Source organism: Anser anser (genome assembly GCF_964211835.1).
Source record: "Anser anser genome assembly, chromosome: 4".
Lineage (NCBI taxonomy): Eukaryota > Metazoa > Chordata > Aves > Anseriformes > Anatidae > Anser > Anser anser.
This window is the reverse complement of record NC_139724.1, coordinates 40785682-40802093: the sequence shown is the minus strand read 5'-3', so window position 1 is coordinate 40802093 and position 16412 is coordinate 40785682. Positions and strand designations below refer to the sequence as shown.

The 16412-nt window shown below is 34.7% G+C and overlaps 1 protein-coding gene across 10 annotated transcripts in view; it reads right to left on the bottom strand.

The window, feature by feature from the left end:
• Positions 1–16412, bottom strand: part of LOC310898856 (uncharacterized protein) — a 301549-nt gene that overhangs the window by 189293 nt on the left and 95844 nt on the right. Inside the window, exon 7 of one of the 10 annotated variants that reach the window (XR_014583809.1) lies at positions 6708–14707. The exons of the other annotated variants lie outside the window; for them this stretch is intronic. The gene's annotated coding sequence lies outside the window, so the exon portion shown is untranslated. Of the gene's footprint in view, positions 1–6707; positions 14708–16412 lie in introns of those variants that run through there. 10 annotated transcript variants of the gene reach the window in all.

Genomic DNA, 16412 nt, shown 5'->3' with positions numbered 1-16412 from the left:
GTTATTACATAAATAGAGTCCGCGTGGTCTTGTCCTTCTAAAGGAGATTCACCACAATAAATCTAAATGAAGACTAGTTTGTAAAACATCTGGAGGGGTGTGGATCAATGCTGTGCATTCAAAAGTTGCTTCCTTCACTGTAAAAACAACTTTTTTCAAAAGCTCATTTAGCTTTACTTTCTGAAAATCCTATAATCTTTATCAAAAGTAATATTGCATTCAAACATTCTTAGCAAGCAAATGACAAATATGTTCTGTATTATTATATTTCTAATAAGAGGATACAATTTTTATCAAAGACAATATGACACATAGGAAGTCAGCTACATTAGCAATAATCCCAGATGCTATTTTGCATGTAGAAGCGTTGGTGGTTTTACTGGTAGGAGGTAACAGAGCTTTGTTTTGTTTTGTTTCTATGAACAAAGGTAAAGGAACTGGCAAAGGAGGGTTGCTTTACTTTGTTTTTTTGTTTGTTTGTTTGTTTGTTTTTAGGTGGTACAGTTATACTCATATTTGGAAAGTTATCTAGCTTGTGGTACTGGAAAATTATATTGTTATCTAAAGTAGGCTTACAAACAAACTGAAACCTTTTTATAAATTGGCTTTGCACAACAGAAAAATTATGTTTTTTTGGAACAGGAAAGCAAAAAGAAAATTTCCTACCCATATTGTCACTGATGATGTTTTCTCCCATAGAAAAAAAATATATATATGTAAATATATATATATTTATTTATTAGGCTATATCTGTTCCATAAATAAATAAATAAATAAATAAATAAATAAATAAATAAATAAATCTTCTAAATAAAATACACTGACAGTTTCCCTTTAGAAACAAATATTGACAGCCACGGGTAGCAGAACTGAAGCAATAATCAGATGAAATTGCAGTAAGAAAAAATGAACCACATGAGAAGACAATGAACACACAAAGTTAATATTCACTGTAATAACTAACAAACACATTGCAAAATTGAGAGAGCAAAAGAGCTTGTTTCAATATAAAGCAAGCACAGATGTTTCAAGGCTGACAATATCAAGTGCATCTTTAGTAGCAATAAGATTTATGTGTGCTTCCTGGCAAGTTTCTCATTATTTTTGGTCCAAATTGTTCTCTTGTGGGCCTGTTTTCATAACCACATGCTTATTAAGAGGTTTTTTTAAAGTATTTTTCATTGGAGAAAAAAAAAAAAAGATTTCTCATGATACTAAATGATTCCCCAATCAAGGAATTTGTTTAAGCTTGTGCTACCATTCTTTTCCACTGCAGCTTCAGAAATAGGGACAATCTGTTTGCTGGCTGGGGAAGGGAAGAAAAGATCATAGTAGAATTTAAAGAATAACCTCCAAACATTTTGTTCCTGTCAGTTTCCTCATCCTCTATATTTTCTTGTCTCTCTGCACTCACTGAACTTATCACAGATTTGGGTTCTCCTCGGCTGGATGCCCAAACAGCCAGCAACACTATGAGCTCATTGATGTTCTCCACAGAAAATCTTTGCATCTCCCGCAAAAAATGCGAACTCTGTTTTATCCTCTCCTCTCTTCCTCTGTCTGAGCTCACTTACTCCCTCTAACAGTTTTCAGTTTGGAAACATAGTGGGTATGCAGTTGGGATGCCATCCTGTGCACTGCATTAACTTTACCTGGGGGTCAGAATGGAATTTTTTGGCTGAGATGGATTTTTTACTTATTGGGTGTTTAGAAAGGCTGGATGATTTGGTAGTGTCTTTTTGCCTTCTCTTTACCAGAACTCTAAAAGATCATCTTGGGCAAAAAATTTCTGCTGCGATGTCAGACCATTGCAGACATAAATTCTATGGCAAGCCCAGTTCCTCAATATACTAAGAGACTGAAAGGGAAGACTTTCATTTTCCAGTCTTACTTCTCATGCAAAGGAAGCAGAGCAATAAGGAACAATGTAAGTGAAATATAAGGGTAAGAAAACAAAGTCACCCTTTGTCAAGGGATTAATGCTCTACAAATTATGTTTGTTGCTAGATGGCGTTAGATAAAGCACTAGCTATTTGTTGTTGGCTTTTTTTTTTTTTCTTTATCCTCCTCTGCCCAAAATGACTGCATATTTCAGGTAAAGACACAGTATCCTCCTCTGCCCAAAATGACTATATTTCAGGTAAAGACACACCGACCCACCTTTTTTTTTTTTTTTTTTTTTTTTTAACACAAACTGCTTTTTTGTTTTCCTTGCACTACTCCTGTAGAACAAACAGTTCTGGGGAGTGAATTCAATGCATTAAGTGAATTAGTTTTTTCCCCCACTTATGCACATCATTCTCTGAACTGCCTGCAAGTCTCCATTAACTGTGATTACTCTCAGCAAAGGATAAACCCACAAACATCAGATTCCAGGCTTTGTAGCCTACCACCACTTTCTGTTTCTGTGGTATTTAAAATCTACCACCCTTAAAGCACAATTGGAAGTCTAGTTTAATTAATTCTTTTCAAAAAGAAACCATTGGTTTGCTCCAACTTGTCTTACACACTACAAAGTGTAAACCCGAGGCCATCCTCTCCTGGTTACCACAACATGATAGCATACACTTACACTGGGCCATCTGTCTCTTTAATTGTATCTTGTAAGCATGAAGCTAAATTAAATGTTTCTGTTTGTGGGTAGCACACTTTGAACAATGAAAATACCAGATGATCATTCACCAAACTGATATTACATTAAAACTTTATAATAACAAGCAAACTCATGCTGACAAGCACAGTATAATAACATTTTGTCATTCATCATTATTAGGAGTTTGTGATATATACGTTCTTCTTCATATATATATATATATATATACCCCCCTTAAATGTAATTGTGTTCTTTTTAAGATTTAGTTTTCTTTAGAGATCATTAGTTATTGTGTTCAGAGATGGAAAGTAGTGAACATAAACACCAAAACATTAACTCTTTCAGTTTGCAAATGTGGATCACACTAACAGAATATATCAAAGAAAACACAATTAAAGTTACACATTTCCTATAGAAAGACATTTTAATCCTTTTGTTAATGCTATGAAGGGTTAATATCCTCTTCCTAGTAAAGAAAGTGAATAATTTAATAACTGAGTATTTGTATATAAGAGAGTCTGCACCCCACAAATATTCATTGGAAATTTTGATCTACATGCTCTCATATTGACCTATCTTGCACGCATTCCGTGGAACAGCCAGTATCTGTTATCTATGGGTTTAGGGGATGTTATTAAGCCCAACCTGGAAATTGTATCATCATCTGCTCCTATGATGGCTCTTAGGCAGTACTGTCAGTCATAGATGTTTGTGATAGCAATCAGGTTGATGGTAATATTTTGAAAATAAATTCTCAAAAGAGAGAGAGAGAAGGAAGGAAGGAAGGAAGGAAGGAAGGAAGGAAGGAAGGAAGGAAGGAAGGAAGGAAGGAAGGAAGGAAGGAAGGAAGGAAAAAGAAAGAAAAAGAAAGAAAGAAAGAAAGAAAGAAAGAAAGAAAGAAAGAAAGAAAGAAAGAAAGAAAGAAAGAAAGAAAGAAAAAGAAAGAGAAAGAAAGGAAACATCGAAACAATAGAAAAATGTTATTTATACCCAATCTACAAAAGCTGAAGAATCTGTCTTGTGAGGGAGACACAAATCCCTTGTCTGTTGGGATCCAATCTTTGTAGACTCAATTTTCATGCTGGATTAACTGCTGGTGATGACTTCAAAAGGACCAGGTTTTCACCTCAAGTGTTCAAAGCAAAACTGAAAAGAAAAAAAGCCCACACAAGACTCCCCAACCTGTTTTTGATGTGGAATAGGCTGTACAGGGTGACTGGGACTCACTGAGCAGCTCTGAGCATCCCTGATCCTCTAATCTACAATGTTCAAGAAAAGGACTTTGAAATGCATTTTGTGGTGTAGAATTATTTTGTGGTGCAGATGATTATGTAACCTGACATAACCTTTCATATAATTAAACATGTAATCATCAGATTCTGTACAAGGGAACTATAGTTAAAATCTGTAGGATAATGCCATTTACAGCATCATAGAGATTTGCAAAGATATGTCTGATGTGTACTCTATGTATTATTCAAGTGCATGCAGTTTTGGGGATAACTTAGCTACATATGTTATAGCAATACATTATGTTTTTATTCTTAAAAATCTCATTCTTCTGTTTTTGTGTACTTTAAGCTTTCTATATTTCAATTTTCTTGTCATGTTTAAAGTAATATATCAAGCTGAGCTTCATATTTAAATCCAAACATGGAACAGGTGCATCTTTATGTTTTGACTAGGCAACATTAGGCTCTGTATCAAAAGCTGACTAAAATCTTTTCAAAATAGAATGCTTGTTACAGGAGAGCAAATTATAACAGCAACAACAACAAAAATCACATTTTCCATCTTTCAGCAAAGCGGAGGCGGTAATGATTCTTCTAATGGTAAGGTGATAATTGTCATGTAATGTTATAATATCTCTGCTTGGAGGTGCTTTTTATTTTCATTTCTATCACCTTTTCTGAAAGGCTACACAGCAATAAATTAGGTATTATATAAAGTTTGGGTGAGCAGTGTAAAGGCTGCCTGAACTCAACACCAAGTCAGGCAATGGAAAGACCTTTTTATGTCAGAAGCACATCACTGACGATTCCAGCCAGAAATCAGATACCTAAGCATGAAAGGTGATGATAACATTGTAGATTAAATGAATAAATGTTTCAGAACACAATTACACATTTTCTAATGAAATGACAAAGTTGTTTCCACTTTGGAAAGTGCTTTTGACAAGGCTCCACATTTGAAGTTCATGTCTGTGTCTAAAGGGCAGGAGGTACAGAATAAGAGAAAAGCTGGTTCAAACCAAATGAGGAAAAACAAATGAGTAGTTTTAAGGGATCCATAGAACAGTAAGTGATAATGAATCATAAATATATATATGTGTGTCATTTGACTATGAATATCACCTTTATCTTCTAGAAAAAAAAATAATAATTTTAAAAAGGAGTATTATTAGTATATTCAGATCAAGCTCAATCACCAGTAGCTAGCAGCAGGATATTGACCACTTTGTAACTAAACAGAACATTTCACAGCTATGCAATTTTTCAGCTCTTTGTTCTGTACTAAACATATTCCATATTCCATATTTGCTCCCATTACTGTTTTACTCTACTCTGTCACCCTAGGGTGAAGGGAAAATTCCTGCTTACAGGGATACTTCAGATCAAATAACATGTAATTTGGTACTGTCAGGCATGCAGAGCTCCAGACCCTACTGTGTGTCCTCTCCCTATTAGATCCTCCAGCCTCTGCTGGGGATATTCAGCTTCATCTTCACCACAATGATGTTATGGCTGGAAAATGCATCTCCATTTAGCACAAATGCAATAAAAGAAGTTGTTTTGAGATGGCATTCATCTTGATAATAATGTTTCTGAATACTTTCTGAAGCCTTTGCACACAAGTCTTTTGGCACCCACAATTAGCTTAAACACTGATAGCTACAGGTAGAACTATATGCCTGCCATCCTCCACAATGCTGGTCAACAGCATGCAGATATGCTGCTAAAAGCTGCCTTTTAAATAACTTCTGATGAGGTGTGAGAGAGAAAGGAGTTTGAGGGGCAGGAGGTAGCTATAGGAAAGGGAAAAGCAAAACATGAGAAACAGTTTGGATGTCAGTACACTCTCAAAAAACTGAACTAAAATATTGGTAAAATTGTAGCTGTGATAAATCATTATTCAGATACTTATTACTAATTCTCTTTTCAAGACAGCAAAAAATTTACCAGGCACATACTCTACAAATGAAACAATTTTCCTCTCTTAGGATTTATAGGAACACACTCTTTATTCATAGGCCATATCAGAACTAAGTAAATAGACTCATTGCTCCCACATAAGGCAGGTTATCCCTCGGTAAATTACCTACAGCAACACTCGCTTTCTCATGTACAGGGTCTGAGTCCATCCACATATACACAGAAGTACGTGCATGAACCTGTGGCCCAGTGCTCTCGTGCTTGTGCTGGTGGTTGGGGCACCATCAGAGCTGGGGGCCACTCCCTCACCCCCAGCATCCTCCCAGGCAGAGCAGGGAGGTGGCACTGAGAGAGGCAGCAATCCTTGTCTGGAGGCTGCTTGTGATGGGCACAGTCACACCATGCTGCTAGGCATGAGGCAGAAAAAAAGGATGCTGCCCAGCTAATGAAGGTAAGGAACAATAACAGATACTTGGTTATCCACCTGAGGGTGAAAGTCAGCACCTCCCAGGTTCTTGAAGTGAAGGGCTTCACAAAGGCAAAGTGTTTTCACTCACTGCTAAAAGGTTTTGTGGGGATTTCTGCAACCCAGAAGTACATTTCACACATACCAAAGTCTGACTGTTCTCAGATAGAATTATTTTAATCAAACATATTAATGTACTATTCATCCAATAAAACCTATCTAGTAAGTCAACTAGCATTCAAAAATGATTGATAAAAAGTTGCCAATAGGAAATTAAAACTACAACCTATTTATATTTATTATTATTATATATATAATATATATTATATATAAATATTATATATTATTAATTCATCACATATTATTATATATTATATATCATTATATATTAATATTATATATACATATGTATATGTACATATATATATATATATAAAACGGTGGTTCTAAATTCATTGTAATGCCATTTAGTGAATCTTTCATAGGAAAACTCAAAGTAACAGCATCACATTTCCAGCATGTAAGAAATTGAGTCCTAAATTCTAGCAGTCTTCTCTCACTGTGATGCCTCAGTGTATGGTTTGCATGAGAAAGAGCTCATTATGCCCCACATGATCCCAAATGCCCAGCAGAGATAACAGTCTAAATCATTTGTTCTCTTTAAAATAATTTATTCATAGGTAGGAATATGAAAATGTGCCCTTTATGAAGTTTATCTGTATCTATAGCAAACACAACTTAAATTAATTCTTCATCTTCAGGACTGGGAAAGTTTGACTAAGGCATTAGGGATTTTTTATTAACCTCCATTAATTCAGTAGTCCTACCACTTTGATAACAAATAAAAATGGATGGCTAAGGAGTTTTTTCCTTATTAAAAGGTGTGAGTGAGTGCAATTAAACATGGCCTACATACCTGAAGATATATTACATATTTTAATATAACTCCAGGGTTAATAAGGAAGTATGTGAAGTTTATTAGTCTGTTGACTAGTGATCACATACAGTACATCATCATCTCTGTAGTAGGAAGAACACACATTGGTTGTTCTTAATTTCCCTTGCAGTTTTGAGTTTATTTTTGGCATTTCTACAAAATTCTGAGATACCCCTTTGCAATTTAGTTTTAATTAGAGTGGTAAATAGCATGTCTTGAAAGTCTTTTTTTTTTTTTGGTAATACTTCTAATATACAATGAATTGTCTAGATCTACAATTATTATCACTATATTATTACAAATATTAGTACTATATGAAAAAAATGAGATTATATGTATAACAAATATCTGCAAAACCCTTGTATGTCTGCTTATTGTCATTTAAGAAAAATCTAATTTGCCTTTAGTTTAACTATCAGCTTAAATATAGATATGTCCTAACTGCTTAGAATCAGTATTTACCTGTTTTCTTTTAAAACAAACATTTTCATCCAAAGTTTTAGTAGTTTTATGTCCACATACTCTCCGTACCATTCCACTTTTGGCAGATGAGAAATAAATTACAGATTGTCTAGAGTATGACCATATAAGATTTTGAAAGTGAGAAATAACACATTAGAGAAATGGGGAGAAAATACCAATCCAAACTATTTATCATAACAAGAAGGAAAGAAGGAAAGAAGGAAAGAATGAGAGAGAGAAAGAGAGAGAGAGAGAGAGAAAGAGAGAAAGAGAGGAAGGAAGGAAGGAACGAAGGAAGGAACGAAGGAACGAAGGAAGGAACGAAGGAAGGAACGAAGGAAGGAACGAAGGAACGAAGGAGAGAAAGAAAGAGAAAGAAAGAGAGAAAGAAAGAGAAAGAGAGTGAAAGAAAGAGAAAGAGAGAGAGAGAGAGAAAGAAAGAAAGAAAAAAAGAAAGAAAGAAAGAAAGAAAGAAAGAAAGAAAGAAAGAAAGAAAGAAAGAAAGAAAAAACATCAGATAATGTAAAGAAAATGGTACAGTATGCTACTAATAGTATGACACTGAAGAAAGCATTGAACAAAGCAGCGCTATACAATTTAAAAGCTAAGTCAAGATAAGCCTGCTTTATGTGTCATTTAGAATGAATAGACTATATTAATGTACAGTCCATATTTAAAAATTACCTCTAAAATAAAATGAATAATGTTTTTTCTTACTGCAAAACCAAAATCCTTTATCTGCACAGTAAAAACGGAGAACTGAGTTAAAAATAAAGCTCCTTAGCTTAGATAAAAATTCAATGAAGAAAAGTCATCTCTCATGATGAAATACTGAAAATGAATTATTTTATTTGCTTTTGCTCCTTGCTAGAATGTTAATTATAAAAGCATAATTTAATTTGGGAAGAGATTTGTTAAATTTCAAAGCCTAATGTGAGTCCTTCAGTCATGAAGGCTCCCAAATGCTAGGTGCTACATCTAAAGCTCAACCTCCTTCTACTGAACCAATTTTCTGCAGACGCCTAATTTATGATCACTTCTTACCTCATGCATATATCTTAGTGCATAGTTTTAATAGACCATTGAGGGGGTGTTTATTTTTATGATGAAATATGCAACATTATAGCAATCATTAGATAGGCATTAGCTTAATCACTGGTAGATTTGAATGCAATAAAAAATTTCTGAAAACCTGTTGGCATTCTCAATGTGAGCTATTTTAGGTTTGCTGGTTGCATCAAAGGAGACAGGTGGACCAGAAACCCTGGAGTTTGTTGGTGGGCAACGCATTCCCGCTCGTGGACATTTGTTTTTGTCTGCAAGCCCCAGGTTCTTGGCCAAAGCTAGCAAGGACTCATGGCACCATGAAAGAGGAAAACAACTCTTGCTTTTCAACAGGCAAAAATAATATGGTAGGCATAAATTGCTGCCACAACCCATTCATTCAAATTATCAGTGTTTATATTGCAGCTAGGACTGCTCAAAAAGGTCAACTGACATACTCATTCCCTCCAAAGCAGAAGCAACCTAGGAACTCCATTACTTTCATTACTTTTAGAATAAGATTTAACTGATTTACTGTGCTGTTTTTTTTTTTCTTTTCCTTTTTTTTTTTTTAAAGGAATCTAAGTATTTCACCCCATATTTTCCAAATTGAATACACAAATATTTCTTAAAAGAAAAACTTCACATTTTAAGATCATGGATTCTTTTTTCTTGAGCCCTCCCCCTTCCTTCCCCCCTTTTCCTTGGTGGCCTTTTTCTGCCCTTTTCTTTTGACATTGAAAAAAGGAATGTGAACAAAACACCTCAAATCCCCCCAAAATTAAGAGGGATTTTCTTTTATAAATATTTATATATATCTTCCATATCTCTCTTGAAAAAAAGAAAAAGAATGGTCTCTCATTCAAGAAACTGTAACAAAAACTATTCATAAAAAAATCATACATTATTTAAATAGGATTTCCCTGAGCAAGTTTTTTTTTTTTCCCCTAAAGCTGTAAAATAAAAGGCAATCTATAAAATAACATAGTAATTTCATCTATCAACTAGAATAAAGAACTAGATCTATTAGATGACTTCTGATTTACTGAGAGGCATTAAGATATTACAGTAATCAGAGAACTGAGACTAATGAATATACTACAGCTAATGGTAGGTATGGCACCTATAACAGCTAGTATTCATGGCCCATTGGAAATGTGGTAACAGCCTAATTATATATTTTTATTCATACCTATACATTATTTCACGAAAAGGCTGCGGAGTTCCTAGACTAACTTTGGTTGCAACTAGCTCCTTGGACCCTGCATGTTCTCATTATCTCTTGTCTGTTAATGTTTTCTGAAGTCAAAGGACTCATGTTGTATAATCTGATGCTGCCGTTATAGCTACTTCTTATTCTGAGATGATAGGAAGGTCTAAAAATGTAAAGCCATTACATTTTGTACCCCCAGTTTAATTTCAGTGCTACAATAACTAATTTTAAATTACATACTTTCATCTTTTTAAGAAACAAAATTTTTTAGAAGCTCATTAGATTTTTTGTGAAGTGGCAAAGAACTCAAACACACAGATTACTGAATCAGTTACACCTCAAGTGTATTTTAATAAAACTATCGTTCTCTGTTTTTTACTGACAATATGAGGAACAGCTTGAAGCTAAAGATTGGGAAAAAAAAAAGTTTATTTTTGTTTTTGATGGAACAAGTGACAGGCCTGATCCTTTGCATTTGACAGCTTGTATCCCCATAGCCTGAGCTGAAAATCTGGTTAGGATTGAGCAGATATATCTGGATTCCCTAGACTTATCTTTACCTTGGTAATATTGGTCTGTGATAAGTTGAGTTTCACTTTCCAAACAGAGAGTGAGCTTGGCTGACACCTTTGTCTTCACCACTGCTGAGAGAAAAGCTCTAGATTTTATATCATAAATCTATTTCCAACAGTGGATGGGGCAAAAACATGTCAAGAAGCAAAAGAGCACCTCTCCTTGAGGCAGTGGCCGTCTGCCTGACCCACCAGCCAAACAGCACCCTGGAGGCCTCTGCCCACATTAGTAGCAGGGCCAGCCCAAAGATAAGAACAGTATTTTTCCACCAAGCCCCACACCCTTGTCTCATCACTGACAACAAGTTTGGACCTCTGTGATCTAACAATCAGTAAGACAGTACTGTGTGTCACCATGGCTTCGCCGTAGGTGTTAGTGAATCTTCCCAGCTAGGCTCTTCCAAGCAGCAGGGGGTCAGCACTAAGGCAGGAGGTGACGCTCTGTCCCAAGCGCTTTGCAGGCTATTGAAACTCTCAAGCTCCTCGAAATGGTGAAATCTTGCTGAGAAGTGTGTGTACGCTCGCATGCACATCTAATTGTCCATTTTAAGTTTAAGAAGCATCTGGGTAATGGTATTTGATGTTTTTGTCAAATTTTGCTCCCTTAAAGTGAAATAGCAAGGTGAAATGTTGGAATAGAGGTAAATATTTTCACCCCCCAAAAAAAAAAAGACAGTGATAGGGTCATTATGTCACTCTGGATGCCATCTGTCATAACAGAATATGAAAGGCTTTTTGTGCTCCAAGTAATCGTAGCATATTTTGTTGTCAAATTAAGAAGAAACAGGGAATATCTAGAACAAAATGGTCCATGCTCCTTAGGGTACAGCAAGTATAGGTAGATACCAAATTCAGATGTAAAAATGAGGTAAATCAAGTCACAAAATTATGTTTTGCACTGGATGAGAAATATATGGGCAGTGGCATTTACTAATTCCTCCCTCCATTTTTGCCATAGCTTTTGTGGATAATTGCATAACCACCAGCATATGGCATAGTTTTTATTAAAATATTAGAAATGACAAACCTGTGTGTGACTTTTTACTTTTAACTTCAGTTATGGTATGCTCTGAACTACTGCATATTTCTAGATTAAACTAACACAATTTTTAAAGCCACCTTGAAGAAGACCTCTGAATATAAAATTAAAAAGAACTAAGTATTCAAAGCTCTTGGGAAATTTGAAAACTGCACTTGAGCACTTCCAACCTTCCACTCTTCCCTATTGTCAGTGCCAGTATAGAGCTGTCTAAAAACAAACAACAAAAACCCATCTTCTCGTAACAAACATCACAGCACATTATTTTGAGAAAACAGTGAAATGCAAAGTAGCAAAATGTTATTATTCAGTCTAGGACTTTATTTTGTCATTTTTATGACTGCTATTCTTGTTTAGAGGTCCATGAAATATTAAATAACTCTGACTGCCAGTGTCTCAACTTTAAGGCCCAGTTTTGGAGATTTCCAGCACTGCAGTGCTCCCTAGAGTTGCTCTGGTGAACTGTTTCAGTTCATGCCCCAAGCTTGACCCAGGCCCAAAAAAGTCCCAAGGAAAACCTCAAGTCAGTCAGCCTTGCTGGTTGTTCAGCCACCCAATGTAAAGAGGAGTAACCAGGGATTACCAAGAAGGATTACTCAGAAGGCTTGTTGCTGGCAGATCACTTGTTTAATTACTGCTTGTATGTTTTTAGTATAAACATCTGTGAAAGCTTTGGTAAACTTCTGCACAGCCTATTCTCTATTGATAACTTTCTGGCTCCTTCATGTTTATCAAGTTCTGTTTAGAAACGAAGATATTGACATTTGCTTCTCTTGTCTGAAGTTATTTTAGTTTCCAGTCTATTTCTGGAGGTAAACACTATCAAGTGATTCGTTTGCTGTGCACATGGAATATCCATGACTGAAGACAGAGGTGACTATTAAGCTTCCTGAGTTACAGTAGCAGGTCTTTCTTTTTTCATCATTATACCATTTTCCTACATGTAAATATAAAACAGTGAAACTTCAATTTGGGCAAGAAAATGACTATTTTTGCTTTATCTTAGTATTGATGTTATTTCTATGTAAACTCATGAGAAATACTCTCTTTACGTACAAATTGTTAGATTTACAGCTAATGTCTTTACACTGATTTATTCACACTATTAAAAAAAGCATCTCTCTCTCCTTCACTTTCATACTTCCATAAAATTAAACAACAGTCATTAAAAACTATATTGATAAATTGATGATAGGCATAACAAATACAAGGCATGACTGCTGGAGTACAATTTTAGGAAAATAATGTACTGTGAAACCTCATTGTTTATAAGGACCTTGCTTAACAGCAATTATTTTCTTCAAGTTGCAGCACAGCCATTTTTGAACATCAGTGTAATGTATGAAATAGTAAAATATTATCGTTTTCAAAGAGGCCTAAGAATATTCCGCTTGGAAAGATAACTCAAATTGGTCTTCTTCAAATGGGCATCCCCTCCTAGCCACTGGAGACAGACCTCAGCCATGAGATTCATATTTTAAACACAGAGCAGATGAGATTCACATTTTTCTTTCTTACACACTAACGTCAAGAATTGTAATTGTGAGTAATAAAAAAATAAAAATAGTAAGCTTTAGTAGGCTCAAGGTTTGAAAAGTATGGTGGGATTCATTAGGCAAGTCAACAGCTAAGGAATCAAAGAAATATCAGCAAACACCAGGACTTTGTTACTAAAGCACTGAAGCAGAAACTTTCTGTTATAATGTTAAATCTTGCGTTCAAATTAAGAAAAATACATCTTTATCATAAACCTTACTTTTGAGGTATGAATTTCAGAGATACAGAAAGGGTACCAGACCAACACCACAATTCCCAGAGGATTGTTAGTTAATGCCACATGCACTCTGTGCACATTATCTCAATTATACTATTTGCTTATAAAAATTACCATTGTCAAATACTCCACGATTGACTTTGAACTTTGGAAGGCTTCCATGAACTCCTAGCTGCCTTGTTGAATGCATTTTTTACCTACTTTGTGGATAGCCCTTTAAATGCTCCAGAAAAGTGGAATGCAAGTAGACTAAGTGTTGCTTAATTTGGTTGGCCATGTATATCACAGGGTATTTTTTGCCCTCAGTGCCATCAACCATAAAGGCATTTCAAGTACACATAATTAATTAACGGTTTATAAAAGACAATTAGATATAATAAAAGACCACACTTGCTCCAACACTAAACAAAATTGAACTTGAAAAGGGCACTAGGACAGTAAGAACAAACTCATGCAAATAAATAAATAAATAAATGCAGATATTTTTTTAATAGTAGTTGAGGTCTAGGTTGTTGGTTTGTTTGTTTTATTCCTGAAGGTGTATTCCATTAACATATATTTTCTCTTCACTTATGCAACGTGTGCTATCCATTATACTGGCAATTAAAATTATTTATTAATTTTTTTCAAGGGTTCAGGACACCTTATAGTGCTTGAATAAAATAAAATCCAGCTTTACATGCTCTGGAAGACATAAGCAGACAGACTGTCACACAGAACAAATTATGTTTTCCTTTACTTCCATAGTTATTAAACCTCTTCCCCTTCTCTCCCTGCATCCTGGACTGTGATAAGACATTGTGGCTTCTTTTGGCAAGCTCATCCTCCACCAGTGATTTAATATAAACACAGCAAACAACTGTTCAGAACTGTGCTATCTTAGTCAAAATGTTCAAATCAAAGTATACCCATGGACAGAGCCTTCATGTAGATGTCTTAATGATATATCAGTCTCTCCTACTCTTCCATTTACTGCTTTTTTGTTGTTGTTGATTTATTTTTAATAACCACCCATCTCTGCTTTACTCCCTCTCTCTAGTAAAAATTCTGCTGCTGCCATCCAATGGGAGCTTACTCAATTTTTATACTTTCCTACAACACTAAATGTTTCATAATAGCTAAGTTTTCCCCAGCATACATTGATTTTGGTTTTATATAGAGGGCTAGTGAGAATAACCAATCAATATCCCTTTCTGACTGTTCTTTAATACATTGATAAATAAAAGGTTATGCCTTCCTCTGATGTGCATCTACTTGTTTAAACTGCTCTAATTCAAGTAGCTAGGGGGAAAAAAACAAAAAACAAAACAACAACAAAAAACATATACCATTACCTAGGCAAGTGCAGAATTTTTGTGTGGAGTTTTTATGTGAGAAGATGGGGAATATTCCTGTTTCTTAGTTCTCCATATACTTCTGTTGTGGAGATTTGGTAGACTCTATAAGGCCTTCTAGCTAATACATGGGATTAAAGGAATAAAAATAAAAATAAATAAAAATAAAAAACAGCCTTTTGATCCAACTAACTGATGATACACATTCATGCCTCTTCTGCAATAGTATCAAAATATTTCTGAGACTAACACAGGACAAAGAAGGATGGTCTGAGTGCGCTGTTCAAATTCTGCTCTTTCACCTCCCATTCTCTCACTCTTTTTTCCACCGCATAAAGCCACACGCATTGCTTGTATGCATCCTACGTGAAGCATGCTATGAGACCAAGAGCATCCCCAAATGACAACATCATGTGAGTTTCCAGTTCAGTAAATCGTCATGCAATAAGCACAATAATTTGGATGATGACTAACAAATATTTAAAAATATTTCATACATATATACTGTTCACCCTGACCACCCACAGGGTGCTTTGTTTAACTGCAGAACTAGAAGAAAGGGCACAAAAAACATTACCATGCCTAAACATAATAATAACCAAATGTTTTTCAACAAACTCTTATAAAAGAAGAAGTAATATAAGAGAAGAATGTTAAAGCTGGGGAAGTATTTACTACAGAATATAAATCCTCCTAACCAACTCCATTGACAGATTTGTTCTGCCATTAAGTTTTTGAGTTAAACGAAACCTTAGCACTGGAGAATAAGTGTTAAGTAAATGCTATCCATGAACAGAACTTAAAACTCATTTCCACAGCAGAGTTAAACAAGAACACATACTGTGTAAAATGTTCTATTTGTCCCAATTCTGGATTATAGATAGCATCTTAAAACTTATTTTGATTTCTAAAATACTTAACGATTACATGGATTTTTGAACACTTCTGTCCCTTCATTTTCCCTGCTCATTCACCAAGCTGATAACCTTAAACACATTAAGTTCTGAAGCCGAGACTTTAACACAAAGGCTGTAAAGAGTCATGAGAGTCATACATAGTACACTTTGCTGGTGATAGGATGGCATCATCTTTACTGCTTCACAGTAAAGATGTACTGCTTCACTCCTGTAAAGATCACTGTTATTGAATGTCTAAGGATGATCTCACCAGTCATCAATTTATTAAAAATTGGAGCATTTCAAAACACTTAAAATATTGCTGGTTTTTGCTAAAAGGTTTTATTCAAATGCAGTTAATGCTAAAATCCTAATATAACTTCCTCAGTAAGTAATATGGACAATATTTTAAGTTTTTATTAACAACTTTACCTCAAACATTATCACAGGATTCTACAATTTCAAAAGAATTATTTTTATTTGTATGCAGCATGCTTTCATTCTCATCTCTCTGTGTCTGAGAATATCTGAAACCATTTTAATATCAGTGTTAATTGAAGAGATTAATAAAATAATACTTTATAAGTATTTATAAGTAAGAAAATGACCCTGACATTGAAAGCAAAGTTAAAAAAAAAAGTTAAAAAATACCCATAGATCTGGTGAAGAATATATTTTTTAGTATATTTTTTTCACTGTAACATGTTAAGTCCTCACTACTTAAATTATATACAAATGTCACTCATATAAATAAAAACTATGTGGATTGTTTTTCAAATATGATTAAATATTAGGAAAGGAAGTTCTGTGTAAGAGGTTTCATCTTAGTTTATGGTGCAATATTATGCAATAAGATGTCATCTTTTTTTTTTTTTTTTTTACAAACTACTAGCTCAGTTTAGTTGATCAAAGTTTCAAAGTTTTAAAAAT